The sequence below is a fragment of the Gossypium raimondii genome, chromosome 5 (assembly GCF_025698545.1).
Source record: "Gossypium raimondii isolate GPD5lz chromosome 5, ASM2569854v1, whole genome shotgun sequence".
Classification (NCBI taxonomy): domain Eukaryota; kingdom Viridiplantae; phylum Streptophyta; class Magnoliopsida; order Malvales; family Malvaceae; genus Gossypium; species Gossypium raimondii.
Genome location: NC_068569.1, coordinates 53,338,237 through 53,356,862, shown reverse-complemented (window position 1 = coordinate 53,356,862; position 18,626 = coordinate 53,338,237). Strand labels below are relative to the sequence as shown.

General features: G+C 33.3%; 1 long non-coding RNA gene across 1 annotated transcript; it reads right to left on the bottom strand.

Annotated features, from left to right (window-relative positions):
• Positions 1-555: 555 nt before the first annotated feature.
• LOC105768354 (uncharacterized) lies at positions 556-1,674 on the bottom strand. The gene is made up of 3 exons (XR_001125831.2): positions 1,602-1,674; positions 1,292-1,363; positions 556-1,058 (listed from the first exon to the last, which is right to left on the bottom strand). It is a non-coding gene; the product is annotated as an uncharacterized LOC105768354 (long non-coding RNA).
• Positions 1,675-18,626: the final 16,952 nt, after the last annotated feature.

Sequence of the window (18,626 nt, the reverse complement as noted above, 5' to 3'; positions counted from 1 at the left end):
TAATATTTATTGAATTTCACCTGAAATATATAATTAAATTCATAGCTTACTGGTACAACTCATGTACTGTGTTTATCTCTTATTCAATAATAGGAACTATGACTGAGCAAAATTAATTAAACAAATAAATAATAAGGCAAAGATTCATAGTTTCAGATTTTTCTCTCAAATCTTAGATTTGTGATCTTTGACTTATCTTTAGTTTGTTTATTGTTCAACACCTTCTTCACTAATACTAATCATCATCTTTCTTGTTAACTCAATTCTAAGTTTTGAAATATATAAAACAAACAAGATATATGGATACTATTAGTGCTACAATTTTGTATATATAGACATATCTTCATTCTAAATTAGTCCCTAAACTTTAAATCATTCTAGTTACATCTTCAAACTATCGATGTTATATCAATTAGGTCATTTTGTTACTAAATTTGTTTATTTAACTATTAAATGACACATTAGATTTTATATAGCATAGTTTAAATGTATAAAATTTGAGAGAAAGACTTATCCTCTATTAATTACTTAGAAGTAAAACAAATTGACACAAAATTAAAAGAAAAAAAGGAGGGCTTAAAGTAACAAATGCAAGAAGGCTAGTATAAATTAAATTTACTGTAAAAAAGAACATGTATGAATGTAATTTACACTACAGTCAATCACAGTAAACCCCTGAAACCTGTAATTTTACATGGCTGATGATGAAGATACACAGTGAAAAAAAAAAAAAAGACAACCGTGAATATAACCTACCAATTGTTTTGCACATTGAGCAGCGGCCGGCGATAAGCTAGCCGAAGTAAGAGAGTCATGGTTCTTCGGATTACTGCAGATCGGTGAGAAAATACGTAATGGAAGCAAAGAGTGTGAAGTCCGGAATCCTTACAGGATATGCTACAAGAACAGTAGACCGGTAAGCATGATTATAGGTAGAAGTAAAGCTAGCATGCCCCGTATTTGATCCCGCGATGAACCATCATTGCTCATCTGCCCCGCGTTGACAAATTCAGTTCTTCCTGTGTTGATATTTGTTGAGACATTGACCGACATTGAACCTGATCTCAATACACAATGGAGCAGATTCAGAGTTGACATAAACTCGATGAGATAAAAATGGAAACGAGCATTGGTATTCCGAATTTTAACATCTTCCGCACCTATTGAATATGTCCTTTTAACAACCTGATGGTGGAAAAGTCGTTTTACAGGATTTAGGAGGTTGTTGAACCGGAGATTATTGGATATATCTATTCTAATGTATAATACGAAAGTTCATTTTGACACTTACAGTCATAGTTGGTCCATCCGATCCGTTGATTCACCAAATCATATACAAAGATTTTGTCTTTTAGAACAAGATCTGCAAAAGAAAAGGAGGAATATTTATGGCTTACTACATCATGCAGGCAAAAAGCATCCAGCTAAGTGACATATAAAGCATTAAAATTTCAAGCACAAAGCTAAGCTTAGGCCTACAAGTAACAAATTGTCTCCATCGTATCTTTCTGAAAATTAAACACGTTATAGAAAGCCCAGAATTCATGAAGTCTCCAAACAAGTATAACGTAATCGATCCGAACATTGTGTAGTAAAAATACCTCCTAAAATTGTTATCCTTTGACCCTGAATTTTTTGAAAGCCTAATATACAAAATCATCAAACACAGAAAATTATTACTTCCATAAAATAACTACTTGACCATTTTTTTAAAGGTATATATTATGTAACATAATATATCCGAGTTCCGGTAGGGGCAACATTTTGTTAAATGAAATTATAAAAATAATTGTTAAATGAAATAATAAAAATTGAGCTAATAGAGACAAAATCAGAAAATTAAGGACTTCTAAATGCAAGAACAAACGAGATGAGAAATGAAATAAAACCTGCTTATCATTCATTTTTCCCATCAAAATAAGAAATGAAATAAAACGCTAGACTTTTTTTAAAATTTTTCTCGAGAAACAAACGGAAAAAACTTACCGATTGGTTGTGGCAGAGGAGTGTCGACGGTGATGCAGTAGAGGGGACAGCCGACGGTGATGCAGCAGATGTTCAGGGAAAGATTTGGGGATTTTGATTTGGGGAAAATTTTTAGGGGAAAAAAATAAGGGATTTCGGGGATATGAGTTCGGATAAAACTGAGCAAAGCAAAACGGCGTCGTTTCCGTTTCGCTTAAAATAAAATGATACTTTGCGGCGCTTTTCTCATAGCGTCGCTAATGCTTGACCTTTTGCAGCGTTTTTTTCATAGCGCCGCTAATACTTGACCTTTTGCGGCATTTTTCTCATAAACGTCGTTAATGCTAGACCTTTTGCAACGTTTTTCTCATAAACGCCACTACCGCTTTACCTATTACGGCGTTTTTCCGTTGGCGCCACTAATGTATAATATTTGCAGCTTTTTCCGTCCAAACGCCACTAAAAACTTAAATTCTTGTAGTGTTCAGGCTTAGGATTGGACGGCATGCGGGAGCTCGAATTAGTTTCTCGGCTAATTAAATATGGTGATTTACATTAGTACTTTTTTCTGGACTTTTGGGGACTATAATCCGTTTTTGGGCTTTGATTTGATTTTTGTTTTGTTTTGATCGTTAGTATTTGATATTTTCAAACGTAAAAATTGAAAAAAATATTGCATGGGTTAACAAAATAAAATCTGAATTTCAAAACTGAAACTTTGGAAGTTTTCCATTGTATAATTAAGTAATCACCTAAGTGTTTTTCTGTAAATAAATAGTTTTTAACAAATGTAAGCATTAACTGAATTTTTTTTGCCAAAATTTAAACCTTCAAAGCGAACGATTTTGAAATTAAATTCTGGGTTTGAAACAAGTGTTTCTGGACTTAAGTTTTTGAGAGTTTTGTCAAATTTTATATTTTCAAAATGCACAACTAAGTTGGACTAAATAAGAAGTTTTTAAACGAGTTAATGTAGTTCCTTATGATTTGGTTATAACGTCTAGGCTGAGTTTGGGGTGTTACAATTTAATAAAATTGAACAAGCAAATTAAAATGTTTAGAAATTGAGACGCTTTGATAATTTGGCTCGATATTCAGCTAAGTCATTTTCCAAACTTCATGATAGGCTTGTGGATATCCCAATGGGCCGATTTCAAAAACTTGGTCTTGTGATTCGTTCGCTCCCAAAATTGACTCGTTTAAGATTTACATGTAATCCATCACGCACCAACTTCAAGATTCGATTTCTTGGACCAAGAATTTCAATATTTGAAGTACTGATTTTCTTGATTCTTGAAATCACTCGAAATAGTAAAATTGAACCAAGATTTGGTTTGTTAATTTTCTTAAAAACAAGAAAGTGAATCTTGATTCTCTTATCTCCTCGTATGTGCTTCTAAGAATTTTGTAATAAAGTCTTAAATGGTCCCATTCAATCTTCCCTTGACTTGCTTTGCTTTTGATCTTGTTATTGGGCCTTGAATTAAAAAAAACCCATCACATTTATGGGCCTGAGATTGTATCCTGAAACTCCCATCAATGTCTTAATTACTTATTAGAAAATATATTGCATGATAATAAAAAAAATATTGCATTCATTTATAAAATTAATATGTAAATGTAATAATAAATCATAAAATTCACATAAAACAGATACATGAAACCACCTTGCATATTAAAAAATCGAAATAAATGAAATAAAATAATAATATCAAGAATACCAAACTAATATAGTAATAAGAACTTTTTTGAAAGGTTCAATTTTTCTTTTTCTTTTTTTTCACTCAGCCCACTCCTATCTTATCTCTAAATCTAATACATCTATTAAAAAAACAACCAATCATCTATGCTTCTCGAACAAATGTTACAAAACTGATATATAATTTGCAGGAAAAATACTATATGAGTTTTTATGAGTATAAGGTGGTAAATTGTGAAGAGCTCATCCATCCTTATTGACGCACTTGCTTCTGACCTTGAAATCGAGTAAGGTGAGGGCAACATAGGTCGGAAATGATCAATTTGTGGTGCTTTCTTCCTTCTTTCCCTTCTCACTTGATCCGCCTTGTGAACACCATTCCTTGGTCCATCCCTTAATAATGCATAATTTGTAAAATAGACTGGACACTTTCTTCTCATCATGTCCAGTTGTATTGGGTGGACAGGTGGCAGATGTTAAAGTAAAAAATAGATGAACTAAGAATCTGTAAAATAGAAATAACAGTTTTAAATATTTAATGCTTCTGACTTTATGAGTAATAAAACATAAGTGTTTCAAAGTTGATTGGGTTTGATGCAAACGGGAGAAACTATGTGAGGAAATCTGTAATTTTTAATTATAAATTATTGACTCTACCTTTCTTTTTATTATCTAAATTTCATTTCCTTCACTTTTTTTTTTAGCACGGTTGATACAATGATACGGAAGAAAAAAATATGGAGAAGAGAGTGGTGGTTCCTGTACAAGTCGGTTCATCCAATCGGAGTAGAGAATTGAAGGTTATATAGAGTGAAGATGAGGAGAGTATAAAGTTGAAGGTTGAAGGTCAATTAGCCGAGTGTAGGCTTGGTATCTTGGAGAGTCGGTCCCTTCTTCCTCGTTCTTGGAGGTATTTATAGGTGAGGGTTCCGTGTAAGGTCATGTTAACGTGTTGGATTTGCCATTAAATTATCATTATGAAACATGTGGGCTAAATGTCTTCGATGGGGCGAGAATATTTGTGATAGGACATATCCTATAATTTATTCTATTTGGATGGTATGGAGTAGTTGAGCCCACATGGTATTTGGTGACCAACAACTTCATGTTCCCGAGAAGACTTTGAGACCCGAACAACGAATGGCCTATACTTATCCGAATGATCATTCCGAAAGGAAAAATTCGTTAGTGTAAGCTTACTATTTAAGTGCCTTTCTAACTTATCACGTATCTTGACGCGAATAGGGTATAACAACAGCCTGTCACCAGCGAACATCTCTTTCTATTGCAGTAACAAACATCTTTTATAGGTGTGAAATCTTAATTTATGCTATAAAATTTAACATCAAGACAAATTTATGTTGATTATTTTAACATCTGAGTAAACGTATACGTATAATACACGCATTTGTATATACATTGCATGTAGATGTATGTATTTACGTGTCTATACACGAACCCGAAAATCAAGTTCCATTTAGCATGTGAAAAGAGATGTTAATGGTAGAAAAAAAATATATTTATGGAGATTTCTAGGGTTTTAATTGTTTGATAGCATTGTCCACAAATTAAGATGATGGCTCATTTCATCGGTTTTCAATATCTATTCCAAAATTAATCACTAATGGATATGAAATTTAATAAAGTTGTTTTGTTTACTTACCTTAGAAAGGAATGTAATTAAAGGGCTTTTAATTTGTGTGGTTTTAAGATAATGATTCCTTTTGATGATAGTGAAATGGTCCCATATTCTCGAAGAGCCAAAAGTCATTTAATTGTGAGGTAGCCTCTTCTTGTCAAATTTTGTGACCTATAACTATGACATGGAATATACTTAGTTATGCCTTATCAATCCAATGAAAGGAAAATGACATCCACATTCAAATATCTTTGACCATTTTATAAGAGATAAACAATTAAAATAAATATCAATTAATAGAGAATAAGAAAGAATGATAACATCGATATTTGATAATAAATTAAACTCTAATTCATTAAAAGTGGGTTTATTCATATGAAAATTTCACCCGAGATTTGATTTTGTTTAAATAATAAAAGGAAAATCTAACTTTTAATTATTGAGTTTAAAATATTGGAGTAACCATTAAAATATGTGTATTTAAATTATTCTTAATCTAATTAAACATCTGAAAATTAGGTAAAAAATTGTTCAAGCATCTAGTCATGGGAGAGAGATCTTTTAGCAATTGGTTAATGCATTCAAATTCGTTTGCATGTTACTCCCAAGTCTTATCTCTCTCAAAACTTTAACACTAAGTTATTATATCTTAATTAAACCCTATTTCACCTTGTTTGAAAAAGGAAAGTAATAAAATAAATAATTTCTTTCTTAGTGAAAGCATTATTAAAATTGTTAGCTTTCGATGTCTAAAAGATCAGCCATCTTTGTCAAGTGAAAAGGAAACAAAATTAAGGATTGATATAATTTGGCTAAAATATTAGAAGAGTCCTTGAACTATACTCTTTAGTTTAGATAAACCCTTGTACTTTTATATACTTAAATAAACCTTTATCTTTTGATTTCTACCTAATAAGCCCTTTTTTCAAATGAGGGTTAATTTATAGTTTTAGTTAATGGAGTAAATTGATAAAATAATTTAAAATTTTATGGAATTTGTGTAATTTTTGAATAATTATGGACTTCCCAAGCATAAGAATAAATTTGGCTAACTTGGGAAATTGTAAAATTTTGTTAAATTTGGAATATCGGGTTTAGGGACTGTTAGGATCGTACCGATTAAGCAATAATTAACAAAAATAGCGGAATAAATTGAGAAGATGAACACACAAATTTAATGTGGAAAAATCCCTCCAAAGAGGATAAAAAACCACGGGCAAAGATAATTTTATTATAATGGCAAAAGAATGAAGAGTACAAAAGATGGAGACAAAAAGTAAACCCCAAAAACCCGAAAACAAAGAACTCTCAAAACGTAAACACAAAATTCTCTAAATGTGTTACGAATTCTAATCTCTAATGGGTGTATTTTCTAAGGTTGTAAAAGAGCCTATTTATAGGTTAAATTCATATGTAAAATAATAATAAAATAATATAAAATAATCAGTGTTTGACTGAAATAAATAAACAGAGTTTAACTAAAAGATTATTTTTCAAATTTGATGAAAATAAGAGTTATACTTATGAGGACTAATTTGTGAGAAATTTAAAAGTTTAGGAAAATATGTAAATAATGAAAATTTAAGGGTCTCATGCATTGAATTGAGTTTGAAATGTATGTGAATTTAATAAATTGAATTTAATTACTATATAGATCAAGAAACGATTCAAAAAGACAATAACCAAGCGAAAATGGAAAATTACGAGTAGTCCCTATGTTTTAACTAGAAGTGATCGTAGGTAAGTTCATAGTGTTTTGATATGTAAATGTAAATTTCTTGTTATTATGTCATTGTTATCTAGTTAGTTATATATATATGCATATGAAATTTTATTTGTTACCTAAATGATAATGATTATTGCTATTGAGTACATATGAAAATGAATAGTTGATGGTAGCAAATCTTGTGATTGCACATTATTGACATTAATACATTGAATTTATTGTATGTGTACGGAAATGATGAAGTACCTCTGAATGATGAATACGTATAAAGGTAACGAATTTACGTATAATGCCTGGTTGAATGTAGTAATCGCTTAGGATACGATTGGCATGCCATTAGGGTCAGTATGAGCACTTGTACGGGATCGCACTTCGGTGCCTCTGTTTACACTTTGGTGTCTCTGTTTACAGTAAGGTGCCCCTGATTGCACATTTGTGCCTTTGTCTACATTTCGGTGCCTTTATTACGCATCTATGATGCCTCTGGTATGCTGTAGTTACCCGAATATCCGAGTCGAGTTACTTAGTTCATCGAGCTAGGTGTTAATTGAATTACAATTTATTTATGTGCTTAAATATTAATGCATATTCATGGTATTAGTAAGTGAAAAATGTTACAACGCACCACTTGCTTTCATGTTTGGATAATTACATTAATGAAATGTGGTTTATGGTAATGGCAAGTTATTTGAGAAGGGGCTATTATGATATATTTAGATATGTGAGCAGAAACTAATGTGGTTTGTGAACTTGTACTTGGCTATCAGGAATTTGTAAATTGTCTCTTTGAATATTTATTTCAATTAAGGTAAGTTAATTTGATGTTTAAACTATGAGCTTACTAAGCTTCTTTAGCTTACTTGTTTCATTTATGTTCTTTTGTACTTGCCAGATTTGCGGACTAGAAGCTCACACTATCTAACTATTTTGGTAGATGTTGTTTTCTATTTTTGGGATGTGGCATGTATATGTTATGTTAGGTTATGTTATGATGATATACCTAGTTAAATGGTTGGTTTTGGATGTGTATTTGTTTTTGGTTAGGTTAATCCTTAAGGTCAAGAAATTGGTGATAATGCTTTGGAATGGTAAACTTTTGAGCATGCTTATATTTGACCAATTTGGTTGATGGTTTGAACATGAATAGATGATCAATTCCATGTGCTTTCTTAGCTAGGGTATTTGAATGCATGATCTTTGATTGTGGTGCATTTGGATGACATATTGGTTAGACATAGGGTGGATGAAATTTGGCATGAAATTGGTGTATGAAATGTGCTTTTGAACTATGGAAATTGGATGAAATTGGCTTGAATTAGGGGTTAAAAATAGAGCACACAACCTGGGACATGTGCTTTCATACGGTTGTATGCCACAAACGTTCAACTCACATGGCCATGTGCATTTATTGTTTTTAGGTGCAGTATCCACATGGCCGAGCACACGACCTGTGACACGGCCATGTGACCCAAAACAGTTTGTTACATGGTCTAGCACACTGCATGCGACACAATCGTGTGACCCAACTTCGAATACACGCACAGTCTTGGCACATAGCTTGCGACACAGTCGTGTGGCCCTATTTCAAATACTCATATGGATTAGGACACGATTGTGTGTCCTGATTTTGAATGTTCACATAGTCTGGGCTTTATCACACAACCATGTGACCCCTGTTACCCAAATTTTCAAGATTTTTTGAAATTTTCTGATTTGTCCCGATTCGATCCCAGATTGTTCATTAGCTTAATGAGTTTTGGTGCACTAATGACTGAGTTTTTCTATTTTTGTGACTTTTTCTTTTTAGATCACTTTTTCTTTTTCATTCTTTTCTCACTCATAATGCTTTTGCTTGAATTGGTACTTTTTCATCTCATTTTGACTTTTTCTGAATTTTTCTTTATTTGCACACTTTCGCTTAACCTATAACTAGTATATCAGACTGTATATTCCTATTTCACTCTAATTTTTCAAGACCACCATTATGTCTCTACCTATCCCTCAAGAAGGATAGATACTAAATGATAAGTACAATTCATAGTTTGGCTTTAGGTTTTGTATGAAGATTCATCAAGAAGTGATTTTTGGCTAAGTATAGGTACTAATGGTCAAGGAATAGGGTTGGCTTTTTGGCTCTATGTTTACACTAAACAATGTCTTAGGTCATCAATAGGTATTTCAATATTCATGAATTTAATTGACTAAACAATCACAATTCTAGTGACCTATTATCCATACTAGCATGCTTGTTTCCTTATATTTTCTCTATCACTTGCTACACTCAATTACTTAATGCCTATTCATAGTGTAATATATAGAACTAATTAGTTTAATAATTGATAATTTAAAATCATTCAATATCATGCCAAATTTACAACAAATACTATCAACCTATATACATACTCCTAACCAATAACTTGTATTTCTACAAGCTCAAGCACATATTAGACAAAAAAATTACGAAAAAAAAAATAAAGATATAAATTTCCTATGTTATGCCCTACACATTAGATAGAACATTCTTCCTAATGTGCAACCCTTTAATATATAAGAAAGAAGTTACATAATTGATTGTGTAGTGGTCGTAACCTTATGTTAGGTTTCTCCTTCCTTATTCATTAAAGCTTTTAATTGTAGTGCTTTCTTCGTGTAAGGTTCCTGCATAGAAAACTTATGAAAAAAAAATATATACTAATGTTAACCTATTCCTAATCTAAAACAAAAAATAAAAATCATCCAAATTAATTGTTTACAGTCTGCCAAAATAAAAATAAAGTTTAGTCATTAAACTGGGGTAGTTGCACCCCTCCATCGGATCTTTCTCATGGCCCGAAACACGGGCTTCTGACGAGCCTCCGCCTGACGAGTAGGCTTGTCGTGTTGGGCTTTAGATTACTGGCTCTTTGGGTAAAAGTATTTGTGGTTAGAATGTTGCCTCATAATCTTCATCCCCTAGGAAATCTTGCTCTAAATCCTACTCTCAACCCTCCACTTCATCTTCATTCTTGTCATTTTCCTTGGACCATCGGTGGAACTGCATCGGGCCGTATTTGTTAGGGGCCAAATATGGTATTAGCATATCATTTTGCCATGCGAATTCTTGTCCAACCAGCCCCATTTCTTGAATCCATCGTATTACCCACTCTAGGTCTGGGATATCACTTCCCACGGGTCCTTCCTGAGGTGTTGATTCCATTTTTCTCTTCAGAGATGCTGGGACATCCATCTTTTGTTTCCTACGCTAGTTCCAATCTTTTATTTGCATCTGATGGAGCTCAATGTATTGAGTATAAATTGAATCTTCGATTAAGCTCTTTTTCAACCTCATGAACTATTCGATTAAGTGTTTTGCATAACGTCGTCACTAGGTGGGGAAAGAAAACCCTGACCTTTTGGTCGTTTATGCATCACTTCATACTGTGGTAGATCCACATCTCAGTGCATACCTGTTTCTTCTGCAAAATAGCTCCAAAAGTATTAACTATGATACATTTAAAGCAGGTGTAATCTGAGTGCATAAAAGCTGCATCAACATTTTTTAAATTGGGAACATAATTGCTTGGTTAAAAGAGGTTGGGACATTATTGCTTGGTCAGTGCTTCTATACACCCTTACCTTCGATTAAATAGTTCACAATTTTGTTCATATATATGTATTTGAAATACGTTAAATTAGTATTCTTAATAAAATTAGACTGATAGTATGGCATATTATAATATTCACATATTTTCCAAGGGGTAATGCGCATCTCTTGACCCCTAACTATTACTTCGTCCCATATATCCCCGTATGGTCTCCTAGCTTCTTAGTCTTTAAACGAAGCATAAAATTCTTGTACTATAGGTATAATGGCAGGTTCTTTTGGGTTACGCAAAAGTTCTCCCACCAATGGTACTAGGCCAATGCCCAAATTTCCTTACAAAAGTACATCGATGGTTAGAAATCCTTCTCTTATATGAACGTCTTCCCTTGTAATTCTAGAAACTAATTTTTAACGTTCGGGTTCGAAAAATTAGAGGGATTTACATTCACTGTTGGTTCTTTCCCATTAGTTCTTCTAGATTTCCTAAGAGGCATGGTTCTTATTATTTTCAACTATGAACTATGTAACACCCTATACCCGGCTTGGTCGCTAGGCCCAAATACAGGATGTCACACCACCATCTCATCTTATTTATATTAAACAGGAAGCTAGATTTAAGTAAATCAATCGTCTTTTGTTAACCGAGTAAGTTTTTAAGTCGTCCAGATGGTTAATTGTCATTAGTACATGCAAATCATTCGTTAAACAATCATACATTCAGTTAGAATTAAGCTTCAGTGCTAATTAGAAAAATTCCATAAAAATGTCCGTAGGTATCAATACTGATATCCAGGTATCGATGTTTCCCTTGAGTGGTATGGATACCACTTGGAAAAATGATACCAAATGAGCATTCTATTCCTTGAATAAAAACCCATCTATTAGAAAATATCGGTACCACAGGATAAAGTATCGATATTTGTCCCTTGAGTATCGATACTCGAGCAATGGTATCGATACCAAATCTCTGCTACTGGAGCTAAAAATACAGAGGTATCGATTTTTAAAGCCCAATATCGATACATTTGCTATTGAAGCTAAAAATACAGTAATGAGAAACAAATAATTCATCTCAAATAGTTCCTAAACAACATGTATCAAGTACTAACTCAATCTTTAGCACGAAATACTAGAATCGAGTTTGAACAATCATCATCATGCCAATATCAATAACTAAGTATTCCAACACAAAAATAACATGAAAATCATATAAGTTGATTTAAATATCCGAAGACCAACAACTCAAAAGGTTCTATCACATTGCCTAACTCCCCAAAACAAATAAGAATAAATAAGCACCTACGAAGAATAGCTAGACCTCCTAGGATCACTCCCTTGGAAACCACACCGCCCACGTCGTGACAACACTAATCTGCAAATGTTGAAATAAGGGGATGAGCTTTTGCAAGCTAAGTGAATGCAAGAATGTCCACAAGATAAACACATCATCATGTAACACAACAAGACATTTATTCACAAGTAGTACATTCTTAAGTCTTTCATCATTTAGTACTAAATCATACATAGTCTAAAGGTCATTCTTATAGCACATATACATAATCATTCAACCATAGGACATATTCCACAAAATATTATAACATAAGATAAGATGGCACTTCAGTTATGAAACATTTAATGAGCTCTATCATCACACATCGGATACACGGATCTCCTTAAGCCACATAGACTCGTAGAGTCAAACATGTCCCAAAAGTGAAGCGTATAGCTAACACTCTCCTTATTTTCCCTCACATGTTTCGTTGAATGGAGCTTAGCTCACATTCTCTTATCCCTCCAACATGTCCTAGAGCCTCAACGCTTAAAACCTCTATACATATAAGTGAGTACTCACAATCCTATAGCATGCCAACTATATCCAATGATTCCAAGATCACAAGGCCAAAATATACGAAAAACATCACATATTACTTACCGATTAACCTTGCATTAACACTGTATATTAGCATCTTTTGAAAAACACTAGCATAGTCACATAACATATATATTGCACATTTTTTGCATGTGTATATATTTTCACCTAACAAAATAAGCACCATATCCACATATCATTCATATTATATAACCACATAACCATAAGACAAGTATAGTTCAAGACAACTTACACTCAGAATTTAGAGTAGGGGTTTAGGCTACATCTAAATTCCCAACAACACATGACTCGTGTTTATGAGTAGCAATTCCATACACTCACCACTTTATGCTTTTGATGAAAATTAAAAGCTCAACTAACGTTTCTCTAACTCGTAGCAAGTTCAATGAATCTAAAGCTTTACACCCATAAATCATACAATAACCATAGTCAAATATCAACCAAATATTCACTCAAACCAACTAAAACACAAGCTTTAAGCTAAGTTCCCATGTAACTTAAGCTATTAACATGAAAAATTTTATATACTAATATCTCGATCTTTACTCAATCCTTTTGCTTAAAATCAGTTCTGTAACACCCCAAACCCAGCCCAAACGTTATGGCCGAATCTGGGAATGTTACGAGGAAGGGTTTTGAAACAATACTTTCATGTTAAAACTTTTCGTATTAATTGTTCTAAAGAGTCCACATTTCTGGAAAAACTTATTATTATTCTCTTAAATGAAACTATCATTAATTGTCCTTTTAAGTAAAACATAAATTTTTAGCTAAAGTTTACAAGTCGTTATAGTTGAAAACCGAGCTTGATAGAAAAAATATTTGTTTGTGTAAAACTATTATTTTCGTAAATCGTTTTGTTAAAAGATGTAGAATAATAATCTAAACCATTTGAAAATCCCGAAACTTAAAACCAACAGTCCAAAGATTCCCAAAAGTTAAAAACTCTCAAAATAATCCAGAATTTAAATAAAACTATTAATTAACCCAGTTCGTGAACTTGTGATCACCGCTGAGACTCTGTCGCACCGACCCACCTATGTCTGAGGGTTACTTGAATAGAACAGACAAACAGATGTGAGTTTTTATAAACTCAGTGTGTAACTATATAGAGTCATACATGCACATAAACTCAGATTTTTCGTATACAGAACAGATACAGATACAAACATAAGTCCCTAACAGAATCAGATTAACAAAATCATACAAATATGCAAAATCCTACCCCCATCCACTACAAACTATCTCCGTCCATCCTAACACACCACGTAGGGTATTAAACACCCACCGAGCCCTACACACCACATAGTGTTCGTACGACACTAATCAGAATAAATGTAGTCATGCTGCCAAAATAATGGTGAAATATTGCCTATTAGAACACTTCCTCCGCATATACAAATCCCACCCCACATACAAATATATAGATGTAACATATTTAACATGACCCGCATGCTCGTATACAAATATCATACATGTTTATACAAAATAGTCAAACATACATAACGATTTTCCTAACTCAAATCAGTTGATCAGAATAGTAGATCTCATGCATCAGGGTTCGTTTTGCCCTTATCGACCCTACGGATGGCCCACAGTCGAATGGAATGATCTATGTGACCCTAGGGAAAATTTTAAAATTTTAGGCTCACATGCCCGTGTGGGCCCACATGCCTAAATTGGCCTTGCCCGTGTAGCCCACACGACCTCGCCCACAGCCCACACACCCATGTAAGACCACACACTTAAATTGGCCTAGCCCGTGTGACCTACAATGCCACACACTCTTGTCACATGACCGTGTGTGACACAGGCTCGGGCACACGCCTGTGTGGCGTCGACAGGCCAATTTTTTTACTTTCACCAAACCTCATTTTCTTGTGTTTTCGTTATACACCTAGTTCATTTTTGATGTGAAAGTAATCTCGAGACCTTCAAAACCTAAAAATAGTATACCAAACACCGTTTTAGCAATTAATTTAACAATCTAAACTACAATTTGATCTCAACTTAAGGCCTCTCAAAACCTAACTACTCGCAGAACACTTACAACTAACGAGCAAAAACCACTCAATACTCAAATCTCTAGAGGAATAATAGCCACTACTTCTCTTTCCCCTAATCGAGAAATACGAACATTATCAATCGATTTTGTTAAACATAATCAAATTCCCCACAATGCAAAACAAAAAAAGAAAACTACTCGACAGCTTACCTATTTGGAACAAATCGAAGAACCCCAAAAGTATGATACGATAGCACGTACGACGACCAGTATTGAGGAAGAAAAAGAAGAGAAAGAAGAACAAAAAGAAATAACGTCAGAGAAAAGAAAAAAGAATTTTGGAAAAAATAAAAGAATTAAAATTGAAAATTAATTCTACCAAAATCCCAACTCCCCACAACCTCACTAACTACCAATCCCACTAAATTCGACCCCTAACCTCATCCAACTTCTTCAAAATTCCAACTCCACAAAAACACTATTACACAATTAAGCAAAAATTATCATCCACGCTCACGCGAGGATTCAAACACAAAACCACAAAGCAAGCTAACACCTTACCACTCGAACCAGCAAGCTCATTCTGATATGAGTTTACCAAGAATATAACATAAGCCCACCAAAAAGGGATAAGACTAAGACAAAAAATAACCAAAAGTGGGACTTGAACCCAAGACCTCAAACACACTCAAATAACTTAACAACTGAAGTTGATGTTTATTGATATCAAAATTCTTAAAATCAAAATTAAATAATTAAAGGTGCTACAAGTTCCTTTTATATACTTAATCATTTACACCTAATTCGTAACCTTCAAACTAGACATATCTACTCAATTCATGGTATCGATATTTTTTGACATCTTTTAGGAAATTTTCATAAAATTCCTTAAAACATAAGAAATCATTAACAAAACTTCTAGATAAGTTTAAAAACCTTCTAATCATGCTAAAACGAGTTGAAAAACACTTTGAAATGAAGTTTTCATGCAAAATACTAAAATCCACGTCAATGGGATGATTTTTAGCTTTTATTTAAAACATGCAATTTAAGGGCTAATAATTTGGGTTTAGAGTCTAAATAACATTAGAAACTTATGGATTCATGAATGATTACCTTTGGTGGAAGAATGAACGAGTTTTGACGAAAATCTGAGAACCCTACATTTAAAGAAGATGATAAAATTCATGGAGTTTGGTAATAAATGACTTAGGAATGATAGGAAATTAGTGTATTGTGATTTGGGACCAAAAATCTATTGAGAAAGCAAGGAGAACAGCAAGGGGTGAAAACTACAAGTTTAAAGAACAACTATCGTGAGTTTAGGTTAAAAGCAGGGGTTTTTAGGTTCAATTTTAAGAACTGGTTTAATTTCCACCTAAATGCTCACAATTTTGACTCTGTTACAAATCAATCCTTTTTCAAAATTAAGGGTTTCTAGAACTTTTTTTTCAAAAATTGATTTGACAGTTAAGATACCATAGCCGAAAACACTATCGAGTACCAACCTTACAAAATTCCAAGCTCATATAGGCCAAAATTCCTAAAATACCCCAAAAACTCCTAGGGCCTATTTTAGGGTGTTACAAACTAAATTTTAAGCAATATGTTTCTTAATGTAAGCAATGTAACAGTAACAAGGATAGGAACCTTAACCTTGTCACTCTGGTTACTTCTTATTTCATTTGTTACTATTTGTGAATGTTCGTTGCTTTAAAGTTTTGACTTGTAATGTACCTGCAAAAGAGAAATAAAAGTTTTGAAAAGAAAAGAGAAAGATTAGGTTTTAAAATTGGTGGGAGAAGAGAAAAAAAGTTAGGTTTTTGATGTTTAGAACTTAAACTAAAGCCTAATGGGATGATTTAACTTATATAGGGGTGGGAAATTAGGGTTAAAATCGGGCATAAGTAGGTTTAAGCTTGACGGGTTGCGCACTAGGTTGGATAAAAAATTGTTGGTTTTTGCAGCAATGTCGCGACACAGGGGTTTCCTGTCGTGACACCCTTGGCATGTCTCGTTGTCTTAACATTGGGGTTTGATTTCATGACACACCTTGAAATTTTTGAGTTTGAGGCCACTGTCCTTGGTATTGTGACATAGGGGTATCTTTGTCGTGACGCCATGCCTGAATTCTCAATTTTTAGCTCCTATTGTTAGTGTTGCAACACCGACTCTATTTTTGGCCTCTTTTCTTATTTTTCAAAGTGCTTGGCACATGCATATCCCTCTCTTAATTAGCCTAATACAATTAAGTCCTAATCTACTTATTCAATTCTAATTTCTACCCTACTCCTACTTATTGTACTTCCCCTACACTTTAGAGCATACATTGCCCTTACTATAAAATAATTAAAGTGCAAATAAGAAAACTTCCCTGAAAAGGTTAAATCCTTGTTGTTGTATTGACATTGGGATTTGTTTGCTCCAAGCGGAAAGAAAAGTACCTACAAGAAAATACTATAATAAGAAATATAAAATAAAATATAAAGGAAAAATTAAAAGTAAAAAGAAAGAGAAAAAGTGTTGATAATGGGTAACAACACGTCTAAATCAAGGAATTCAGATGAAGATGGCCCTTCAATGTTGCGATGTGGCATTCTGTCTAGAATGTCGTGACATTAAGGTGTTATGTCACGACATCAAGCCCAGTTTCTTGCTTCTTCAATTTTTTGGTTGTGTTACCCCGTGGTATCTAAACCTACTATGGAAGGAAAAAAACTAAACACAAATAAGATTAATACTAAAAATAAAAATAAAATAAACAAACACTAGAAATTAAAAAGGAAGCAAAAAATAAATAAAATTATAGAAGTTTTTAAGAAAAACTGGGATGATCCGTTTCACCAACATAAAAGAACTTTCAGTTGGTTCCTGACACTTTGATTCGACGTTTGTTCTTCTATCGATATATCAAAACCAACCCCTTCGGTCGATTCCAATGATGTTGCCTTATTTTTGACCGATGTGACATCCACATTATGAGCCATTTATTACCAAATTTGAGCCAACTCTAAATCATTTTTTATGGTATTATTCTCTCAACCTTCCTCACCTCCATGTCACGTGAAACTTTGGTTATTCTATTTTTGTCACTATTATCGAGTGAGAACAAAATGAACTCTTCGAGGTTGGTACCTTCCTAACCATAGCTAGAAAGTGTAATGGCTTTTTCACACTATCATTCAAAATCATTTGAAGCTCTATGTTAGTTGTTAAATCATCTTCCACTTTTACATTTACAGTTAAATTAGAGACCGCTTCAACTATATTCAACTTATCCCCATGATATTTTATTCCAAGCTCTTGTTTAATTTCACCATTAATTTTATCATGGTTGATGGTCGTACAAGGGTCTTTATGATCAAAGTTGTGAACGTCAAGCACGACCTCTTCCCTTAAAGACAGTGCTTTGGATATTTGTTGAAGCGTTTTCATCATTTGTGCCATCATGTCTAACATGTTCGATAATACTTCAGAATTGGACGCCTTAGTGGTTTCACTTTAAGGAATCTCATACCAATCATAAGGAGGCTTGTCTGAATGTTCGAGCATATAATAACCTTCTTCAAGTGCCTCATGCAACTTACCAGTGAACTCGTGTGGATGTTTGACTGTATCAATGCCTTGGTCATTACTCTACTAGTTCGTTAAGGCTTCGTTTCCTTGTTGGCTTAGCCTTATCATGAACAATTTTTGGTTCTTCATAATTTTCCACTCTTCGTATACTCCTCCCTCGTATACTTCGTCTTCAAAGATCATCTTACCATTAAACCACATGTAATCAGATTCATCCATGATTAAGTAATTTTTTCGAATTAGTCTCTATGGATCAATGACTTGTTAGATAGGTATTCCTCTCCTCTAAGGCGTACACTGAGATCTATAGAAAAATAAATTAGTAAGTTAAATAAGTTAATAAAAATTAAAATTGTATCTATAATGTGAAAATTTCCTAACCATCCTATTAAGCGTAAAAATTAAAATTAATCTAATGGCGTAGCCTCTCCGGCAACGGAGCCAACAACTTGATCTTCTCCCAACGTACCATCGTCGGAAGTGAAAATATTTCTATAAAAGATAAGGATTTAGGTGGTGTCGCAAGTATACGGGTCAGATTG